Here is a 15226-nt window from a genome sequence, read left to right as displayed (position 1 = left end):
TGCTTAAAATACTAGGTGTGACAATGAAAGTTCTTCATTTGACCATGGTAGGTACAGGAAATGGAGATTTTGGAACTGTAGTATTGCAGTACTCTGAATGTTGTACAACTTCTTGCTAAAATGTTGGTTTTATAATATTATCTACCCTATTTAATATTATCTATAATATTATCTATCCCTTGCTGAGTAAATGGGTTCCAAACTATGACCAGAGTAGAAAGAAGCATCAAACTAATTCAATGAGCATCATAAAACATAAGACTAAAAGAAAGAGTGTTTCAAAAGTCAACTGTGTTAGCATTATGTCAGTCTTGTTCTGGGAAGAATCTCAGATTCCACCTAAGCTGACCCACATTCCTTGCATGAACCGAAGCAACTATTTCAATACCACCACATATATTTTACCAACAACAAAACCCTTTAAAATCCAATCTCTGAAATTTAATACTCATTTGTTACAAAAAAAATCTTAAGACATTTTCTATGAATGAGTCCTTGTATTCTTCAGGTGTGTAAGAACAGCCCTGAAATGCTAATTTTTATTTTCAACAGAATAATATTAAAAACAGAAAGAACAATTAATATTTTGTTGTCTAAAAATGCTGTCTATAAATGTTACCATTCTCATGTGCACTGCACAAGTTTTTATGATTTGTCAATTATAATGCTCACAATGGGCTCTATTATCCCCTAATATTACAAAGGCATTTCTTTCCCAGTTCTGCGTTTTTGCTAGAAAAGTGCCAGCAATCCAAGAATGAACACAAAGATCCACTATCGCAAGAAGACTTTTGCCATTAATGGCTTTGATTACTATAATTTGACAAAGGCAAACATGAACTGCCCATAAAATCAACAACTTATTCTAAAGAGTATTTTCTACAACTCCCCTTACAGCTGAAGTAAGTATCTTGCATTTCTCAGTCTCCCCTCTTTTTAAATTGGTCATTATATCTTTAAAGGCAAAAACTATGGAACTCATATAGCAAGATGGCTAAAATAATTTGTTACCTCAAAAATACTCAGTTCAGATATTGCCACTTCTGTGAATTTAAGAAAACTTTTCAGAGCCTTAGTCCTCCATCTACAATATGTAGATAATACTAGTCTACCAAACAGACTGTTTTAAGAACAAGATGGTGTGTAAAACACTCAAAATGCTGTCAGTGTTATATAAATACTAAGAAGACACAGAGGCAGGCAATGGCAGGCCCCCTCTGAACATCTCTTGCCTTGAACATTCTTTGATGGTCTTAGAAGGGTGCAATTCTGTTTGGGGTGTCACTATAAATTATGCTACTAAGCTGATCTGCATCTGTCTTTTTAGATAAATTTAAATTCTATATTAAAAGAACCAACATGTTATAGATTATTGAAATATTTATTTTATTTATTTACTTTGGATTTATATCCCACCCTCTCCTCAAGCAGACTCAGGACCGCTAACAATCATTTAAAAATAACAATATTGAGCTACAGTACTAAAAACAATAACAATTGGTTACATTGTTTTCTATAACCATTCAATTTCAATTACATCATGTGTAACAATGTTATACAATGCTGTAACTTTCAACAAATATTTCCTCTGTTGTCATAAAGAACGAAACATAAGTCTTAAAGCAGATACAGATTACTCCAAATATTCATTTTCTAGGACACGGAAGTTTTGTTAACATACAGATACATAAAATTTGATTTGAAAAAAGATATCAGTATAAAAAAGTCTGGCATTCATAAGATATTGTACTTATATTTTAAGACAATATTATCACACTGAAGAATAATCAGAAAAAATAATCAGAAACTCAAAGCATCAGCAACTTTAATTTTTATTTACTTTAACTACTTAATTGAACTTTGGATACTAAATTTTTCAGAGTCCAGAAAGAAATCAAAATGGTAGGTTCAGAGTACTTTTAATAAGAATGTGATAACCTATAGTCAATAAAACGATGCAGCTCAATCCTATGTATTCAGAAGTCCCACTATGTTCACTGAAATTGTTATCCAAGAATGCAACCTCAATCTGATGGTATAATTAGTATAAGCAACACCTCTATGAGGGCCATGTAATTCAAGCTGAACCCAACTGAGTGCTCAATGCTATGCAGTCACAAATCAAACCGAGCTGTATGGAATTTGTTCTCAAGTGCCCATAGCAGTGTACTCTTAGTTATTTGTTTGGTACGAGGGAGCAGTATACCAAGGACACATGCATTTCAAGTTTGACCAGGTCTATGTTTAGTGTGTGTCAAAATCACTTAGTATCAAGGAGCCATTTTATGAGAAGATTGTACTGATTAACTTCATTATATAGTTGTACTCTTCATTCCCTATAGAAAATTAGCTTATAAAATAAAACTGAAGTGTTCCCGACAAGTGAATTATCACACAAGCAAATAATAAATCACTTCCACCTAAGTGCTTAGATTCTACTGTTGGTTTTATTTACTTTGAGTTTCAAGAATCATTTAAAAATAACAATATTGAGCTATAGTATTAAAAACAATAAACTTAACCAATTGATTACATTGTTTTCTATAACCATTCCATTTCAATTAAATTTGTTACTCTTTACAATTTAGAAACACAATGACAGACTCACACCATCAAGGACACATCCATCTCCAATTCTTACATGTTTATTACCTTTGCTGTCCCCCTCCCAGTTCAACCCAGGCCACTGATAACCAGGAACCAAACTGGTTATTCTTTTAATCTGCTAAAAACATTTTCACTATTTTGCATACTAATTCACTGCCCACTCTTTATATGTGGGGCTGCTAATTCAATCTCATACTATTGTTCGATGAAGTGTATCTGAATTAAACTTTGTTGGTCTTAAAGGTGCTACTGGACTACAACTCTGTTCTTTCAACAATTGTTTTACGGGTATTGCCATTTTAATAGTTTTAATAGATTACAACTTTGACCAGTTCTTAATTCGACCAGCAGTGTTTCAACTTCACTCCCTGTTCAGAGATAGAATAAAGATCTACTTGCTGACTGGGATGGGAGAACCTGCTTACCACCTTATCTAAATTTTGTTTCAGTGGGTGACTGGGGTGGAGGGGTTGCAGTTTTCCCCCAATCCCTTAATCGATTGCAGCATTTTTTAATTTTTTGCACAATTGTTGAAACAAGTTACTGAGATCTTAGTGATGTCAAGAACAGATTGGGTACCACTCTTGAGTTTTGTAATAAGAGAGGCACAAGTAATGGATGTCTTGCTGTACTTGGATACAGAGTTATTATTTTACATTTTATGGCTTTACAGTTTGTAAGCTGCTTTGAGTCCTATGTTTCAGGACAATAGAATATAAATATTTTTAATAAATACATGTATAATTGTTAAAAGTTATTTGACATCAATATAGTAAGATATTGGGAATAAATATTTCCACGCGTCATTATTCATGGATAATTTGAAGGAGTTAGTGGAAGCAGAAATTATTACTGGGGTGAATTTCAGTGGAATGGTAGATCCTAAACTGGATAGAATATCCTGCTGTACGAATTCTGGAATATTTCCAATATGTTTCTTGAAGTTCGAGACAATGCCTTATTGTTTAATGCATGGAAGCTGCTACATCCTACAGCTGAACTTTACATTTCTGCATAGCTCTATTCTAGCTCTTATAGGTTTATTGTATATCTATTTTACCTTATTTGCTAGATGTTAAAATAAATAGTGACTTAGTATTAAGGGTTCATTATCACATTAATCACTAATGTCACACAAATAGCAACCTAAAGACCATTCTAATTAAGTTGATTTTTCAAATCAGTTTACATACATACTTCCAAAAACAAATCTATTTAAAACATTTTGGAACAAAAAGAACCTTGCTAGATCAGAGCAAAGATCCACTAAGTCAATATCTTTTCTCCCACAGTGACAGGCCAGATGTAGCAGGAAGTCCACCATCAGGATATGAAGGCAACAGCTTTTTCCTACAGCGTCCCCCAAGATACTGGCATTCAATAACAGACTGACTCTGAACCTGTACATAAAATAGTGACTAATCACTGAAAGAATAACTTGTTCGTGAATTTACTGAAACCCAAAGAAATACATAAAAAATCTGTATTACATACTCCTCTACTTCTAGAGCTTAACTTGTCTCAACTCAGTCTGTAACTGTGATTTATAGTTCTAGCTTTAAATATAGCTTGAACTAGAGTTATAGTACCAACAGCCTTACCAACTATGTAAGCCAGGAGTGTCAAATGTGTGGCCCATGGAATGGATCAGGTCCCCAGAGGGCTCCTATCAGGCTTTGGAGCAAGTCTGCTTCCTTCTCCCTCTCTCGTTTCTTTCTGTGCCACAACTTGCTTTCCCAGGATTTCTCAATCGCACAAGAGTTACAGAGCAAAGCCTGCATTTTCTCCATTGGCTGAAGCTCCTCTCTTGGGGAGGAAGAGCTTGCTTCGATACTGACCACAACATTGCTAGAGTGCTAATACTTTAAGCATGTTTTATTCTAGGTTTTTTTTTTTTAAATGTAATTGTGTTTGTGTCCTTTATAAAATTTATCTCTCTGCTACCCAGCAGTACATTTTACCACACACATGTCCCATCCCAGCCCTCGTAACAATCCCAGCCCTGGTCTCGTCCAGCCCTCATAACAAATGAATTTGACACTACTGAAGCAATCAAATATAAGTACGTATTGACATCACCCTACCCTTACTTTTTAAAAATAAAAGTATCTTCAAGAGACAAAATAGTTTCCTAGATGTTTCTACTCTGCTTCAAAGAATACATGAGTTAACCATCAGTAATGTCAGCATATTTTTACAGGACGTGGCTTTTTAATAAACGTTTTTCACTCTTACCCTCAAACCACCTGTGCTGGCAAACTTGAGCAAAAAGACAGCAATATAAAAGTGAGTTAATATTGTTTTATCTCCACCTCTGAATTGGTTTAACATTACTACATTCCAGCCTGCTAATGCTATTTCATCCTGCTTGATTTTGTTCATGCTGTTGACCCAGTAGAACAACCTCAAGCAAAAAGAAGAGCTTCTCCCTTGGTTATCCTGTAACACAAAATACAGTCCCCTCGGGTCTCCTTTCTTGAAGTAATACGGTCACATTACTGGAGGGTGCCGATTCCCCATCACCTCTCACTTCCTACTTGATTGTGCGACTTCCTCTCCCATTCCTAAATCCATCCTTTGAGCGGCTCCGCAAACTGTCGCCTCATTCAATCCATTCCTCCAACTCTGCCATCGACCCCGCCTCACTGGTTGACACAAGAGTAAGAGGAAGTGGGGAAAATGGGGGCGCCATTTTGAAAGTGGAAGGAACCAGGCTTGCTAAACTTCCTGCCCCGCCAGGGGAGGCCCCGCAGGCGCCGCTAAAGAAAAGGGGGAGGCCAGCAGGTAAGCAGGAGCGCGCCCGCTCGCTTCTCTGAACCCGGGTCATTCCCTTCCCCCACCGACTTCGGCCTTAGCGCGTTACCTGGCTGTGACGGGAGGCAGCGGCCTTTCTACCACTTCAGTCCACTATCGGAAAGCAAGCAAATGACTGACTGAAGGAAGGCCGGCGAACGTCAGCACCTAACGGCTCGGATTCAGAAGGTGAGGGATTGAGCTTCTTCCGCGCCTCAAGGTGGGGGGCGGCCGCCAACTTCCGTCTCCTTCGCCGCCGCCTCCTACCGCACCAAAACACAAACACGCCACTTCCTCTTGCCACGTCACCACGCCCACCTCGTATCACTTCCGCTTTACGTTGGTCACGTGGGTTGGTCGCCCGTTGTTGCCGAAGAGAGCCGTAGTGAGGGGCATTCTTTGACGCTTTCGACCGGGGAGTCCTGGCTGTCGGCGCCAAGGATTGTGGGAGACGGGGCAGGGTGGGGGGCATGGTGTAATTCGTGGTGTAATTGAAAAACCTGTTCTGCTTCAACCGCTGCAATGTCTGAGCCTATTGAAGCTTGCCACGTGACTCCCGGTATACCTTGTCACTGTGCAGTTTTCCTTCTCTATAGGCGAGTAGGGCTCGCTGAATTCTACCGGATATCCAATCTAACTATCGTAGTCATTAAAGATAGGGTGTATCCTGCTGGGCGGAATTAGGAAACCGTGCCTCCCCCGCCTTCCGATGTGATGAGCGTCCTCCTGTGTCCTTTTGGAAAGCTTTTAAACGCTAGAGCACAGGTTTATGTAACTATGCGCTTGTATCTTGGGGATAGCTCTTATATACCTCTCTTGTCTGGAACTGGTGCTGATGTTATGGGGGAGGGGAAACTTTAATTTTGCAAATCTGTTATTTGACCCAGTGTTCTGCAGTAGTGATAAAGAGAAACTATGCCAGGGATTATTAGGAACATCAAAAAATACCCTTGGAATTATGTGAAAAAGAAAGGTAGAGCTGGGTATCATATGCATATTGGTGACACACTATGACCGGTACCTCCTGATGACCTCTCCCAATGGCTTCATATAAATATATAGGATAGCAGTGTATCCCATTTTCAGGGTCGTGACCCGGTACTGGGCCACAGAAGCCTCACTACCGGATCACAAGAAAAGCCAAAGCTAGCCCCGCCCTCTGCTTCCTTCTTTTCGCATCTCTCTGTTGTGTAAAGAAAAGCTAGGCTTGAAGACTGGCACAGATTGCAAAGCACAAGCTGATGGACCTCTGCTCCATATTTTTATCTAACCTCCTCTTGAAGGTGGCTATGCTTGTGGCCGCTTCTCTTATGTTCTAAGGAAGGAAAATGGAGCTTGTGCTTTGCAATCTGTGCCAGTCTTCAAGCCTAGCTTTTCTTTACACAACAGAGAGATGCGAAAAGAAGCAGAGCAGAGCTCATGCTTTGCTGGGGGCGGGGCTAGCTTTGGCTTTTCTTGTGACCCTTTGGGTGAAGAAGTACTTCCTTTTATCCGTTTTAACCTTTCTGCTCAGCAATTTCATCAAATGCCCACGAGTTCTTGTATTGTGAGAAAGGGAGAAAAGTATTTCTTTCTCTACTTTCTCCATCCCATGCATTATCTTGTAAACCTCTATCATGTCACCCCGCAGTCGACGTTTCTCCAAGCTAAAGAGCCCTAAGCATTTCAACCTTTCTTCATAGGGAAAGTGTTCCAGCCCTTTAATCATTCTAGTTGCCCTTTTCTGGACTTTCTCCAATGCTATAATATCCTTTTTGAGGTGCGGCGACCAGAACTGCACACAGTACTCCAAATGAGACCGCACCATCGATTTATACAGGGGCATTATGATACTGGCTGATTTGTTTTCAATTCCCTTCCTAATAATTCCCAGCATGGTGTTGGCCTTTTTTATTGCAAACGCACACTGTCTTGACATTTTCAGTGAATTATCTACCACGACCCCAAGATCTTTCTCATGGTCAGTCTCTGCCAGTTCACACCCCATCAACTTGTATTTGTAGCTGGGATTCTTGGCCCCAATGTGCATTACTTTGCACTTGGCCACATTGAACCGCATCTGCCACGTTGATGCCCACTCACCCAGCCTCAACAGATCCCTTTGGAGTTCCTCACAATCCTCTCTGGTTCTCACCACCCTGAACAATTTTGTGTCATCCGCAAACTTGGCCACTTCACTGCTCACTCTCAACTCTAAATCATTTATGAACAAGTTAAAGAGCATGGGACCCAGTACCGAGCCCTGCGGCAACCCACTGCTTACCATCCTCCACTGCGAAGACTGCCCATTTATACTCACTCTCTGCTTCCTATTACTCAGCCAGTTTTTGATCCACAAGAGGATCTGTCCTTTTACTCCATGACTCTCAAGCTTTCTAAGGAGCCTTTGATGAGGAACTTTATCAAAAGCTTTCTGGAAGTCAAGGTAAATAACATCTATCGGGTCTCCTTTGTCCACATGTTTGTTCACCCCCTCAAAGAAGTGTAGCAGGTTAGTGAGGCATGATCTTCCCCCACAGAACCCAGTCTTCCTCAATAACTCGTGTTCATCAATGTGCCTACTCATTCTGTCCTTGATAATGGTTTCTACCAACTTCCCCGGTATTGAAGTCAGACTGACTGGCCTGTAATTTCCTGGATCTCCTCTGGAACCCTTTTTAAAGATGGGGGTGACATTTGCTACCTTCCAGTCCTCAGGAACGGAGGCAGATTTCAATGAAAGATTACAGATTTTTGTTAGAAGATCCACAAGTTCAACTTTGAGTTCTTTCAGAACTCTCGGATGTATGCCATCCGGACCCGGTGACTTATTAGTTTTTAATTTGTCTATTAGTTGTAGGACCTCCTCTTTTGTCACCTCAATCTGACTCAGGTCTTTCAACACCCCTTCCAACATTAGTGGTTCAGGGGTGGGCAAAAAGTTCTCATCTTCCACAGTGAAGACGGAGGCAAAAAATGCATTCAGCTTCTCAGCCATTTCCCTATCCTCCTTCAGTAATCCTTTTACCCCATGGTCATCCAAGGGCCCCACTGCCTCCCTGGCTGGTTTCCTACTTCTAATATATTTGAAGAAATTTTTATTGTTGGTCTTTATGTTTTTTGCAATATGCTCCTCATAGTCCCTTTTTGCCTGCCTGATCACAGTCTTGCATTTGATTTGCCATAGCCTGTGTTCCCTTTCATTAATCTCACTTGGACTGGTTTTCCACCGTTTAAAGGAGACTTTCTTACCTTTTACAGCTTCCATTACTTTGTTTGTTAACCATGCAGGCCTTTTCTTATACCTGTTTGTGCCTTTCCTAACTTGTGGTATGTATTTTATCTGAGCTTCTTGGATTATAGTTTTAAATAGTGTCCAAGCTTTCCCAAGGGTTTTGACCGTATTTACCTTTCCTTTCAGTTTCCTCCTCACATGCCTCCTCATCTCAGAGAATTTACCCCTTTTAAAGTTAAACGTGGTTGTGGCGGTCTTTTTGGGCAACTCCCTATTTATACAAACGGTGAAATCAATAACATTATGGTCACTGCTCCCAAGCAGCGCGATCACTTTTACATCTCTCACCAAGTCTTGGGCATTACTTAGGACCAAATCCAGGATTCCTTCCATCCCCCAACGTCTCTGTGTTGTGCAGATAAAAGCTAGGCTTGAAGACTGACACAGGCTGCAAAGCCTGAGCTCTGTTTTCCTTCCTTCCATCCCCCAACGTCTCTGTTGTGCAGATAAAAGTTAAGCTTGAAGAATGACACAAGCTGCAAAGCCTGAGCTCCATTTTCCTTCTTTCCATCCGCCAACGTCACTCCCAACTGCATACAGTGACCAGTGCTGTTGAGGAAGTGGTGTGTAAGTGGTGCAGGCAATTGAACACGGGCATTAGGAGTGCTTGCAAGCTGGAGAAGAACACACAAACATAGGTGCATGCAGGTGTGGGGGTGGAAAGAGCAGACTCTGGGAATATATGAAAAAGTTGCAGACTGCCCACTTTCTACCCCCATTTTGGCTCAGCATGAGTTTCAGAGAGATTTTGCTGAAAACAAAGTTACTTCAGGAGAAGAGGCAGGTTTGGGGGCGTGCCCCGGAAGTGACATCACTTGGCCCTTTACCTGGAAGTGACACCATAGGAAATGACATAATTCCTCTCTCCCAGCTCCTCCCCAAAGTCTCCTGGCTCCACTCCCAAATTTTAGTAGGCCATGAAGGAGAAGTGTAAAAATAACTGGGCCACGGGGGGAAAAAGTTTGGAAAACCCTGTACTATAGCATGGGGGATAAGAAGAAACACTGCAGTACCCACAGGCCAACAGTCACAGGGGAGAGCAGGAATCCCCAAATACTACCTTCTGAGACAAACCCCCCCCCCCCCATATGACTTGAACAACCATAATATGGTGCCCCTTAGTCCCAGTGCTGACAGACAGCTCAGAAGGATACTATAGTCGATAGTGTCGAAAGCTGCTGAGAGATCCAGCAGAACTAGCAAGGTCACATTCCCCCTGGCTGGTTCTCAGTAGAAGTCATTGAACAAGGTGACCAAAGGAGTCTCTGTTCCAAATCCTGGCCTGAAGTCAGGCTGAAATTGGTCCAGAACATCAGACTCCTCCAAGAGACTCTGGAGCTGAGAAGCAACAATCCACTCAAGCACTATTTGAGAATGAATTAGAGACTGGCCAGAAATTTTCCAGCATAGTAGGTCTCAGAGGGTTCCCCCCCCAAAAAAAAACAAGTTTAATCACTGCCTCCTTGAGCATGAGTAACACAACTCACGTTCTCAAGGCAGTGTTTACCATTTGTCTTACTCATTCAGCCAGTTCCCCAGACACCTTTTACCAGCCAGGAAGGGCAAGGGTTGAGAACACAGGTGGTAGGTTTCCCCATTTATTGATTGATTTGATTTATATCCTGTCCTCTCCACCGAAGCAGGCTCAGGGCGGCTCACAACATAAAATCCCACAAACAATTAAATTAATGTATTAAAATTACACATTCAGTAATAAAATAGATATGCAGTGATTAAAACAGAATATTGAGTTGGTGCTATTCTGGTGGCAACAGCCTTCTTCCACTTCTCTTAAATACTGGTGCCGAGTCAATTGAATGGCAGCCGGAAGAGGACAGTCTTGCAGGCCCATGCAGACTCCTGTCCACATACACAAGCTGAAAAGTGTATGAATCCGACAAGTAGATGCCAAAGGTACTTCATCTGAACATGCATCTATGATGGCATCTAATCCAGAGCAGATCTGAGTGATTTTGTCTACAAAGTAAGTGGCAAATTGATCACCGCAGGCTGTCGTGTGGTCAAAGTCCAAATCCTTGCAGCTAGCATGTAAAACTTCCCATCTCCTTCAAGATGAGGGCAGACTCAAAGACATCTGTAATTTGTTTTTCTTTAAATCAGACAAAAGATCCTAAGAAAGGCCACAGTGACTGCCCTTCGTTCTGAGGCGCACAATTGCACTGTTCTGATTCTCCCATCTCAAAATCCTTAAGCAGAACTGGTAAAAATGCTAAAATCAGGTTTTTAAAAGTTATCAAAAGCACAGGAAACTTTACATTCAAAGGAAAAAAGTAATGGAGAATATTCATCATTAGACTTCTAAGCAACTGTAACACTGATCCCAGTGTTAGGAAATTCCAGTAGATTTGGGGGTGGATCCTGGGGAGGGGACGGACTTCAGTGGGATATAATGGCACAGATGACTCCCTCCAAAGCAGCCATTTTCCCCAGGGGAACTATCTGTGAGACCTGGAAATCAGCTGTAATTCCAAGAGATCTCCAGGCCCAACCTTATGGTTGGCAACCCTAGATCCTATGCAGAGTTGCTCTAGGCAAAAGTCATTGAAAGCTGAGTGGGATTCGGTGATCTGTAAGGAGAAGACACTGATGGTCACATCTTTCACACTTTTTGCTTCCCCCAATAGACCCATTGCAGACTAGGGCTGGATTAAGGCCAACTGATGCCCTAAGCACATCTCAACAGTGGTGCCTCCTTGGCTCTTCTGTTGCTTAACTGACAAGACATTAACAGTAAGTGCTGAAGGTGAAATTCAAATTACAAATTCTGTTTTCCTCCAGGCTACACCCCCACAACTATTAAATATAAACTTTTAAAAACATTTTATTTATCTAATGCTAAATAGTTATTTACATATAACTAGGACAACAGAAAAAGCAGATTTTCAACACTTTTTTAATGCATTTTTAATAAAATTGTTATGAGGAAAAAATGCAAATACAAAAAAATTATTGAAAACTATTTTTAATCACCCTCCCAAAGATTATAAGGCAAAATATTAAGATTACATGATCTCGAGAGCATTCTTTTTCATTTTGAAAATCCTCTTTCTACAGAAATTGATGTTGGTGGACATTTTTTTTTGAAATATCATTATTTGTATGAAACAAAACATTTTTTATTTCATTGCTTTCTAACCTTGCTGATATATAACGTTTCAATATACATGGACCAAAAGATGCAAAATAATGCTTATTGCTGCCTGCTTATAACTTTATACTTTTTAAAGTTTTCTCCTACTTTTTAAAATTGCAGTCATTGATCAAGTCCTCAAAATTAATCTGGCATAACAAATCAGTTTCTATACTTAGCTGAGAGAAGGCATCCAGCCTGCCCTGTTGCATAGGTGTCCCCGCTGCCCCTCTTCGTGGTGCTAGTGGTTCCACTGCCTTTCATTTCTTACAAATAGGCAAAACATAAGGAATGACTGAGAAAAATATTATATCTCAAGGTGCCCTCCTACCCTTGGTGCCCTAAGCATGTGCTTATTTGTTTAATAGTTAATCCAGGGTTGGTCAGAAGGCTGCAGTGAGGAAAGGGACAAACTGCCCTTTCAGCCTTTTCCATCAGTGCAGCTCCACTGATAGAAGAGAGTGATTTCGCCCCACCCAACTGCAGCTTCCCCAACCCATCGGGTCACACAGCCTCAGGAGGGGAATGTGGGAAAGACCCAAGTTCCTTTCAACAGCAGACCAGTGGATCCAACCCAGTGGGCTCAGCCTAGAATGACACTGCATAGGGTTCCACTGTAAGTGCACTATTAGGATATCAGATATTAAGATAACCATTCGGATAACTCCAGAATATAGTGTGTGTGTGTGTTTCCACTTTTCTCCTTAAAAGGGACCTAAAGCATCTTAATAACAGTGGAAGAAACCCACAATATAAATAAATGAATATAGTCATATATGCCAGTTTTTGAAATGTTGGAATGGGCAGTGGAAGCTTTTCATGACGTGCAGATAAAATCTCCTGGCAAATAACATCACATTAAACCTCTGGGGCAGGACGTTTCCCCCTCCAAGTTGTTGGCAACTGTATCTCTGGCAACAATACAGTTGTGGACTGCCAGGAGGAAAAAAAAATGACCTGATCCTTTTATAGAGGCATAATACCGCACCATGTACCAGTTGGCATTATTTACCTCCATTCCCTCAAAAAACTTCAGCTTCCTGTTTCTATACATTAAGACTCAACCTCTGTTAAATGAACAGAACATTTTTCTCCAGGCCTGTTGACAACCTAGTACCATACGGTGTCGTAGCAGCTTGGTGTAGCGGTTAAGTGTGTGGACTCTTATCTGGGAGAACCGGGTTTGATTCCCCACTCCTCCACTTGCACCTGCTGGAATGGCCTTGGGTCAGCCATAGCTCTGGCAGAGGTTGTCCTTGAAAGGGCAGCTGCTGTGAGAGCCCTCTCCAGCCCCATCCACCTCACAGGGTGTCTGTTGTGGGGGAGGAAGGTAAAGGAGATTGTGAGCCGCTCTGAGACTCTTCAGAGTGGAGGGCAGGATATAAATCCAATATCATCTTCTTCATTCCATATTTAAGGACAATATATAGCTGTTCCTGCTTTGACTTCTAAAGCTGATTGACTGTCCTTTACCATTTTTGAAAAGTCCTTACAATCCCTCATTACTTGGGAAAGAAAACTTTAATACTTCTTATGATAATCCACTTCCTAGTTCTACCATTTAATGTACAGTATAGGGCAATTTATATATGAAACTTTTTTCCAGACACAATCTTCCAATCAGTCTAAATAATCATTATTGTAAATACTTCAGAAGCATCTATTCCAGGCAAAAATGTGTGCATCGCACAAAATAACCAAATGAGATATCATGGGCACATGAAGAAAATTAACTAAATCACAATTCAATTAATGGTGTTTATGCAACATGCTAAGTAAATTTAGCACACTTTTGTTGAGTTCAAATTAATGCATAGCAAGATAATGATTGCGCTGAACATGCTTTAAAAAAAAGAAATGAATGACATGCTTAGAAGTATAGCCTACTTACTAGGCTGGGGAGTAAATCCCATTGGATTCAATATGACTCAATATACATGCTTAGGATAAACAACCATATGACTGCCAGATATATAATAGTTAGAGCAGGGGTGGCCAAACTGTGGCTCAGGAGCCACATGTGGCTCTTTCACACATATTGTGTGGTTCTCAGAGTCCCCGCCATCCTGTCAGCCATAAAGAGAGAAGGTATTTCTCTCTTTAAATCCCTTCTCCAAGCCGGCCAGAAGCTTGGAGAATGCACTTAAAGTTAAAATTGCTTTCTTTACACTCTCCTTCCCCCATCTATTTGCCTGCCTGCCTGCTTGCCAGCCTTCCATCTTGCAACTCTCAAACATCTGATGTTCATGTCTCGTGGCTCTCAAACATCTGACATTTATTCTGTATGGCTCTTAATGTTAAGCAAGTTTGGCCATCCCTGAGTTAGAGTGATAGATTAGGACCAGAAAAACCTACATTTGAATTGCCTCTCTGTCATGAAGCTTACATGGTGACCTTGGGCCAGTCACTTACTCTCTGTCAAATTCAACCACATGGTTATTTGATCAATTAAAATATTTCTATGCTGCCTTTCCACCCAAATAGAATCCCCAGGGTGGTGAACATGAAAATATTAAAATACTTTAGCATTAAAAACATCTAGAATAAAATACATATATAATAATTCAATAAAAATATAAGCATAAGTAAGACCAAAATTAGCAAGCAAGGTCGATGGCATTTATTGAGGGTATACCAAAGAAAACAGAAGTTTTCAACCATTGGAGAAAAGCAGTAGAGGGAGACAGACAAATCTTCCTAGAGTTATTATGAGGATAAAATGGATGGGAGAATCACGTCGAATGCCCTGAGCCCCTTGAAGGAAAGGCTGGATAAAAGCATGATACATAGATCAATTATAGAATTTATGCTCCATGACACACAGTCGCTGTGTTATAGAACTTTTGAATCACAGTATAGATATTTTTTATTGTACAAAATTCAGCTTTTTAGAGGAAATAATCTGAGTCTCACCTGAAAGTGACTTTACACCATTTTGCACAGAAGCAAATGTAAATACATTTTATTTTGTATAAAGGTATGGGGGGGGGGGGAGCTGCCAGTTATGTACAGGAGATAATGACCTGAACAATGGGCTGAAAACTGTGACCAGTTATGGGAGTAAGGCTCGGAAGAAAGCAGGAGTGACCTGATTGACACAGCACCAACATTCCTAAACACTTATATATTCATAGAAACAATTCAGAGGATAAACAGGATGAACCAGAAATCTCGGCACACAAAGAAAACTAAGTGAATCACAGTTCAATCATGATCCAAGTTACCTGATCCTGCTCATGCTTTTACCATCTTCCTTTAGGAGCATATACTACTACTATTATTTATTAATACTTATTTATTTACCACCAATAGTATACCATAGATACATGCTGTAAAGCAGGCGTGTCAAACTCATTTGTTATGAGGGCCAGATCTGACATAAATGAGACCTTGTTGGGCTG

The 15226-nt window shown here is 40.5% G+C and overlaps 2 protein-coding genes across 2 annotated transcripts in view; one reads left to right on the top strand and one right to left on the bottom strand.

The window, feature by feature from the left end:
* Positions 1–5846, bottom strand: part of RAB5A (RAB5A, member RAS oncogene family) — a 35903-nt gene extending 30057 nt beyond the window's left edge. Inside the window, exon 1 of the mRNA XM_060248767.1 lies at positions 5471–5846. The gene's annotated coding sequence lies outside the window, so the exon portion shown is untranslated. The remainder of the gene's footprint in view (positions 1–5470) is intronic.
* EFHB (EF-hand domain family member B) overlaps positions 5213–15226 on the top strand; it is a 41522-nt gene continuing 31508 nt past the window's right edge. Inside the window, exon 1 of the mRNA XM_060248766.1 lies at positions 5213–5391. The gene's annotated coding sequence lies outside the window, so the exon portion shown is untranslated. The remainder of the gene's footprint in view (positions 5392–15226) is intronic.

Source organism: Heteronotia binoei, chromosome 10 (genome assembly GCF_032191835.1).
Source record: "Heteronotia binoei isolate CCM8104 ecotype False Entrance Well chromosome 10, APGP_CSIRO_Hbin_v1, whole genome shotgun sequence".
Taxonomy (NCBI): Eukaryota; Metazoa; Chordata; class Lepidosauria; order Squamata; family Gekkonidae; genus Heteronotia; species Heteronotia binoei.
This window is presented reverse-complemented; position numbering and strand designations above follow the sequence as displayed.